Here is an 8,068-nt window from a genome sequence, read left to right as displayed (position 1 = left end):
GAATCTTCTAAGAGTTTGTGATTTAAGCGGCTCCTGGGAGACCAGTATTAGATTCCGGTGCACGAGTTCAGGTTTAGTGTATGCCTTGGACCTTCACATTGACCGTAAAACACAGAAATTGCAGCGTGATTGAATACAAACGGACTATGCCGACTTAAGTACAAGAAGAGTGAATCTTCTAAGGGTTTGTGGTTTGAGTTTCTCCTGGGAGACCAGTATTAGATTTCGATGCACCAGTGCAGGTTAACTGTACCCCTTGGACCTTCACATTGACCATGAAACACAGAAATAGCATCGGGATTGAATAAAAAAGGGACAATGCCGACTTAAGTACAAGACGAGTGAATCTTCTAAGAAGATGTGATTTGAGCGGCTCCTGGGAGACCAGTAATAGATTCCGGTGCACGAGTTCAGGTTAACTGTATCTCTTGGAACTTCACATTGACCGTAAAACACAGAAATTGCAGCGTGATTGAATACAAACGGACTATGCCGACTTAAGTAAAGGAAGCGTGAATCCTCTACCAGTTTCTGGTTTGAACAGCTCCTGGGAGACCCGTATTAAACTCCGATGCACCAGTGCAGGTTTACCGAATCCCTTGGACCTTCACAATGTCCATGAAACACAGAAATTGCATCGGGATTGAATACAAAATGGACAATGATGACTTAAGTACAAGAAGAGTGAATCATCTAAGAGTTTGTGATTTGAGAGGCCCCTGGGAGACCAGTATTAGTTTCCGATGCTACAGTGCAGGTTTACTGTATCCCTTGGACCTTCACATTGACAATGAAACACAGATATTGCATCGGGATTGCATACAAAAGGCAAGGCACAATGCCGACTTAAGTACAAGAAGAGTGAATCCTCTAAGAGTTTGTGGTTTGAGCGGCTCCTAGGAGACCAGTATTAGATTCCAAAGCACCAGTGCAGGTTTACTGTATCCCTTGGAACTTCACATTGACCATGAAACACAGAAACTGCATCGGGATTGAATACAAAAAGCACAATGCCATCTTAAGTACAAGAAGAGTGAATCCTCTAACAGTTTGTGGTTTGAACAGTTCTGGGAGACCAGTATTAAATTCCGATGCACCTGTGCAGGTCTACTGTATCCCTTGGACCGTCACATTGACCAGAAAACACAGATATTGCATCGGGATTGTATACAAAAGGCACAATGCCGACTTAAGTACAAGAAGAGTGAATCTTCTAAGAGTTTGTGGTTTGAGCGGCTCCTGGCAGACCAGTATTAGTTTCCGATGCTACAGTGCAGGTTTACTGTATCCCTTGGACCTTCACATTGACCATGAAACACAGAAATAGCATTGGGATTTAAAAAAAAAATGTCCCGACTTAAGGACAAGAAGAGTGAATCTTCTAAGAGTTTGTGGTTTGAGCGGCTCCTGGGGACCCGTAGTAGATTCCGATTGCCCAGTGCATTGCAGGTTTACTGTTTCCCTTGGACCTTCACATTGAAGACGAAACACAGAAATTGCATCAGGATTGAATATAAAAGGGACAAAGACGACTCAAGTACAAGAAGAGTGAATCTTCTAAGAGACTGTGGTATGAGCGGCTCCTGGGAGACCAGTATTAGATTCTGATGCACCTGTGCAGGTTTACAGTATCCCTTGGACCTTCACATTGACCAAGAAACACAGATATTGCATCGGGATTGATTCAAAAGTTGCTATGCCTACTTAAGTACAAGAAGAGTGAATCTTCAAAGAATTTGTCGTTTGAGCGGCTCCTGGGAGACCAGTATTAGATTCCGAAGCACCAGTGCAATTTTACTGTATCCCTTGGAGCTTCACATTGACCAGGAAACACAGAAGATGCATCGGGATTGAATACAAAATGGACAATGGCGACTTAAGTACAAGAATAGTGAATCTTCTAAGAGTTTGTGGTTTAAGCGGCTCCTGGGAGACCAGTATTAGATTCCGGTGCACGAGTTCAGGTTTACTGTATCCCTTGGACCTTCACATTGACCGTAAAACACAGAAATTGCAGCGTGATTGAATACAAACGGACTATGCCGACTTAAGTACAAGAAGAGTGAATCTTCTAAGGTTTTGTGGTTTGAGTTTCTCCTGGGAGACTAGTATTAGATTTCGATGCACCAGTGAAGGTTTACTGTAACCCTTGGACCTTCACATTGACCATGAAACACAGAAATAGCATCGGGATTGAATAAAAAAGGGACAATGCCGACTTAAGTACAAGAAGAGTGAATCTTCTAAGAAGATGTTATTTGAGCGACTCCTGGGAGACCAGTATTACATTCCGATTCACCAGTACAGGTGTACTGTATCTATTGGGCCTTCACATTGACCATGAAGGACAGATATCGCATCGGGATCGAATACAAAAGTCACAATGCCGACTTAAGTTCAAGAAGAGTGAATCTTCTAAGAGTTTGTGCTTTGAGCGGCTCCTAGGAGACCAGTATTAGATTCCAAAGCACCAGTGCAGGTTTACTGTATCCCTTGGAACTTCACATTGACCATGAACACAGAAATTGCATCGGGATAGAATACAAAGGGCACAATGCCGACTTAAGTGCAAGAAGAGTGAATCTTCTTAGAGTTTGTGGTTTGAGCGGCTCCTGGCAGACCAGTATTAGTTTCCGATGCTACAGTGCAGGTTTCCTGTATCCCTTGGACCTTCACATTGACCATGAAACACACAAATAGCATTGGGATTTAAAAAAAAAAAATACCGACTTAAGGACAAGAAGAGTGAATCTTCTAAGAGTTTGTGGTTTGAGCGGCTCCTGGGAGACCCGTAGTAGATTCCGATTGCCCAGTGCATTGCAGGTTTACTGTTTCCCTTGGACCTTCACATTGAAGACGAAACACAGAAATTGCATCAGGATTGAATATAAAAGAGAATAAGACGACTCAAGTACGAGAAGAGTGAATCTTCTAAGAGTTAGTGCTTTGAGCGGGTCCTAGGAGAGCAGTATTAGATTCCGATGCATCGATGCAGGTTTACTGTACCCCTTGGACCTTCACATTAACCATGAAACACAGAAATCGCAATGGGATAGAATACAAAAGGGACCATACCGAATTAAGGACAACAAGAGTGAATCTTCTAAGAATTTGGGGTTCGAGCGGCTCTTGGGAGACCAGAGATAGATTCCGAAGCACCAGTGCAGGTTTACTGTATCCCTTGGACCCTCAAATAGACCATGAAACACAGACACTGCATCGGGATTGAATACAAAATGCACAATGCCAACTTAAGTACACGAAGAGTGAATCCTCTAACAGTTTGTGGTTTGAACAGCTCCTGGGAGACCAGTATTAGATTCCGATGCACCTGTGCAGGTCTACTGTATCCCTTGGACTTACACATTGACCATGAAACACGGAAATGGCATCGGGTCTGAATTCAAAAGGGACAAAGCCGACTTTAGTACAAGAAGAGTGAAACTTCTAAGAGTTTGTGGTTTGAACGGCTCCTGGGAGACCAGTATTAGATTCCGATGCACCAGTGAAGGTTTACCGTATCCCTTGGAACTTCACATTGTCCATGAAACACAGAAATTGCATCGGGAGTGAATACAAAATGGACAATGATGACTTAAGTACGAGAAGAGTGAATCATCTAAGCGTCTGGGGTTTGAGCGGCTCCTGGGAGACCAGTATTAGATTCCGGTGCACGAGTTCAGGTTTACCGTATGCCATGGATCTTCTCAATGACCGTAAACCACAAACATTGCACCGTGAGTGAATACAAACGGACTATGCCGACTTAAGTTCAAGAAAAGTGAAACTTTTAAGACTTTGTGGTTTGGGTGGCTCCTGGGAGACCAGTATTAGATTCCGATGCACCAGTGCAGGTTTACTGTATCCCTTGGACCTTCACATTGACCATGAAACACAGAAATTGCATCGGGATTGAATACAAAAAGGACAACGCCGACTTAAGTACAAGAAGAGTGAATCTTCTAAGAGTATGTGATTTGAGCGGCTCCTGGGAGACTTGTATTAGATTCCGATTCACCAACACACGTTTACTGTATCACTTGGACCTTGACACTGACCATGAAAGACAGATACCGCATCGGGATTGAATACAAAGTCACAATGCCGACTTAAGTTCAAGAAGAGGGGATCTTCTATGAGTTTGTGCTTTGAGCGGCTCCTGGGAGAGCAGTATTAGATTCCGATGCTTCAGTGCAGGTTTACTGTATCCCTTGGACCTTCACATTGACCATGAAACACCGGAATTACGTCGGGATTGAATACAAAATGGACAATGACGTCTCAAGCACAAGAAGGGTAGAAGCTCTAAGAGTTTGTAGTTTGAGCCGCTCCTGTTAGACTAGTATTAGATTCCGATGCACCAGTGCAGGATTTCTGTATCCCTTGGACCTTCACACTGTCCATGAAACACAGAAATCGCATTGGGATAGAATACATAAAAAAGACAATGCCGACTTAAGACAAGTAGAGTGAATCTTGTAGGAATTTGTGCTATTAGCGGCTCCTGGGAGACCAGTATAAGATTCCAAAGCACCAGTGCAGATTTACTGTATCCCTTGGACCTTCACATTGACCATGAAACACAGAAATTGTATCGGGATTGAATACAAAATGAACAATGCCGAATTAAGTACGAGACGAGTCAATCTTCTAAGAGTCTGCAATTTGAGCGGCTCCTGTTAGACCAGTATTAGATCCCGATGCACCAGTGCAGGTTAACTGTATGCCTTGGACCTACACATTGACCATGAAACACAGAAATTGCATCGGGATTGAATACAAAGGGCACAATGCCGACTTAAGTACAAAATGAGTAAATGTTCTAAGAGTTTGTGGTTTGAGCGGCTCCTCGGGGCCAGTATTAGATTACGATGCAACAGTTCAGGTTTACTGTATCCCTTGGACCTTCACATTGACCATGAAACACAGGAATGGCATCGGGTTTGAATTGAAAAGGGACAATGATGACTTAAGTACGAGAAGAGAGAATCTTCTAAGCGTCTGGGGTTTGAGCGGCTCCTGGGAGACCAGTATTTGATTCCGGTGCACGAGTTCAGGTTTACTGTATCCCATGGATCTTCTCATTGACCGTAAACCACAAAAATTGCACCGTGACTGAATACAAACGGACTATGCCGACTTAAGTTCAGGAAAAGTGAAACTTTTAAGGCTTTGTGGTTTGAGTGGCTCCTGGGAGACCAGTATTAGATTACAAAGCACCAGTGCATAATTTAGTGTATCGTCTGGACCTTCACATTGACCATGATGCACAGAAATCTCATCGGGATTTAATACTAAAGTCACAATGCCGCCTTAAGTACAAGAAGAGTAAATCTTCTAAGAGTTTCTGCTTTGAACGGCTCCTGGAAGACCAGTATTACATTCTGATTCAGCAGAGCAGGTATACTGAATCCCTAGGACCTTCACATTGAACATGAAACACAGAAATAGCATTGGGATTGAAGAAAAAAATACCGACTTAAGGACAAGAAGAGTGAATCTTCTAAGAGTTTGTGGTTAGAGTGGCTCCTGGGAGACCCGTATTAGATTCCGATAGTCCAGTGCATTGCAGGTTTACTGTTTCCCTTGGACCTTCACATTCAAGACGAAACACAGAAATTGCATCAGGATTGAATATAAAAGGGGCAAAGACGACTCAAGTAGACGAAGAGTGAATCTTCTAAGAGACTGTGGTATGAGCGGCTCCTGGGAGACCAGTGTAAGATTCCGATGCACCAGTGCAGGTTTACTGTATCCCTTGGACCTTCACATTGACCAATAAACACAGATATTGCATCGGGATCGATTACAAAAGTTACTATGCCTACTTAAGTACAAGAAGAGTGATTCTTCTAAGAATTTGTGGTTTGAGCGGCTCTTGGGAGACCAGTATTAGATACCGAAGCAAAGGTGCAATTTCACTGTATGCCTTGGACTTTCACATTGACCATGAAACACAGAAAATGCATCGGGATTGAATACAACAGGGACAATGCCGACTTAAGTACAAGAAGAGTGAAACTTCTAAGAGTTTGTGTTTTGAGCAGCCCCTGTGAGACCAGTATTAGATTCCGATTCACCAGTGCAGGTTTACTGTATCCCTTGGACCTTCACATTGACCATGAAACACAGAAACCGCATTGGGATTGAATACAAAAGGGACAAAGCCGAAGTAAGTACAAGAGGAGTGAATCTTCTAAGAGCTTGTGGTTTAAGCGGCTCCTGGGAGACCAGTAATAGTTTCTGGTGCACGAGTTCAGGTTTACTGTATCCCTTGGGCCTTCACATTGACCGTAAAACACAGAAATTGTAGCGTGATTCAATACAAACGGACTATGCCGACTTTAGTACAAGAAGAGTGAAACTTCTAAGAGTTTGTGGTTTGAGTTTCTCCTGGGAAACCAGTATTAGATTTCGATGCAGCGGTGCAAGTTCACTGTAATCCTTGGACCTTCACATTGACCATGAAACACAGAAATTGCACTGGGATTGAATAAAAAAGGGACAATGCCGACTTAAGTACAAGAAGAGTGAATCTTCTAAGAGTATGTGATTTGAGCGGCTCCTGGGAGACTTGTATTAGATTCCGATTCACCAACACAGGTTTACTGTATCACTTGGACCTTGACATTGACCATGAAAGACAGATATCGCATCGGGATTGAGTACAAAGTCACAATGCCGACGTAAGTTCAAGAAGAGTGAATCTTCTATGAGTTTGTGCTTTGAGCGGCTCCTGGGAGTGCAGTATTAGATTCCGATGCTTCGGTGCAGGTTTACTGTATCCCTTGGACCTTCACATTGACCATGAAACACCGGAATTACGTCGGGACTGAATACAAAATGGACAATGACGTCTTAAGCACAAGAAGGGTAAATCCTCTAAGAGTTTGTAGTTTGAGCCGCTCTTGTTAGACCAGTATTAGATTCCGATGCACCAGTGCAGGATTTCTGTATCCCTTGGACCTTCACATTGACCATGAAACACAGAAATCGCAATGTGATTGAATACATAAAAAAAGACAATGCCGACTTAAGACAAGTAGAGTGAATCTAGTACGAATTTGTGCTATTAGCGGCTCCTGGGAGGCCAGTATAAGATTCCAAAGCACCAGTGCAGGTTTACTGTATCCCTTGGACCTTCACATTGACCATGAAACACAGAAATTGCATCAGGATTGAATACAAAATGAACAATGCCTACTTAAGTACGAGAAGAGTGAATCTTCTAAGAGTTTGTAGTTTGAGCGGCTCCTGTTAGACCAGTATTAGATCCCGATGCACCAGTGCAAGGGAACTGCATGCCTTGGACCTACACATTTACCATGAAACACAGAAATTGCATCGGGATTGAATACAAAGGGCACAATGCCGAGTTAAGTACAAAATGAGAGAATCTTCTAAGAGTTTGTGGTTTGAGCGGCTCCTCGGGGACCAGTATTAGATTACGATGCAACAGTTCAGGTTTACTGTATACCTTGGACCTTCACATTGACCATGAACTACAGTAATCGTAACGGGATAGAATACAAAAGACACAATGCCGACTGACGTACAACAAGAGTGAATCTTCTAAGAGTTTGTGGTTTGAGCAGCTCCTGGGATACCAGTATTAGATTCCGAAGCACCAGTGCAGAATTTATTGTATCGCTTGGACCTTCACATTGACCATGATGCACAGAAATCTCATCGGGATTTAATACTAAAGTCACAATGCTGCCTAAAGTACAAGAAGAGTGTATCTTCTAAGAGTTTGTGCTTCGAACGGCTCCTGGAAGACAAGTATTAGATTCTGATTCACCAGTGCAGGTTTACTGTATCCCTAGGACCTTCACATTGACCATGAAACACAGAAATAGCATTGGGATTGAAGAAAAAAATACCGACTTAAGGACAAGAAGAGTGAATCTTCTAAGAGTTTGTGGTTTGAGCGGCTCCTGGGAGACCCGTATTAGATTCCGATAGTCCAGTGCATTGCAGGTTTACTGTTTCCTTTGGACCTTCACATTGACCAAGAAACACAGATATTGCATCGGGATTGATTACAAAAGTTACTAAGCCTACTTAA

Source organism: Schistocerca piceifrons, chromosome X, assembly GCF_021461385.2.
Source record: "Schistocerca piceifrons isolate TAMUIC-IGC-003096 chromosome X, iqSchPice1.1, whole genome shotgun sequence".
Classification (NCBI taxonomy): domain Eukaryota; kingdom Metazoa; phylum Arthropoda; class Insecta; order Orthoptera; family Acrididae; genus Schistocerca; species Schistocerca piceifrons.
The sequence above is the reverse complement of the archived record's forward strand: the minus strand, read 5'-3'. Positions refer to the sequence as shown.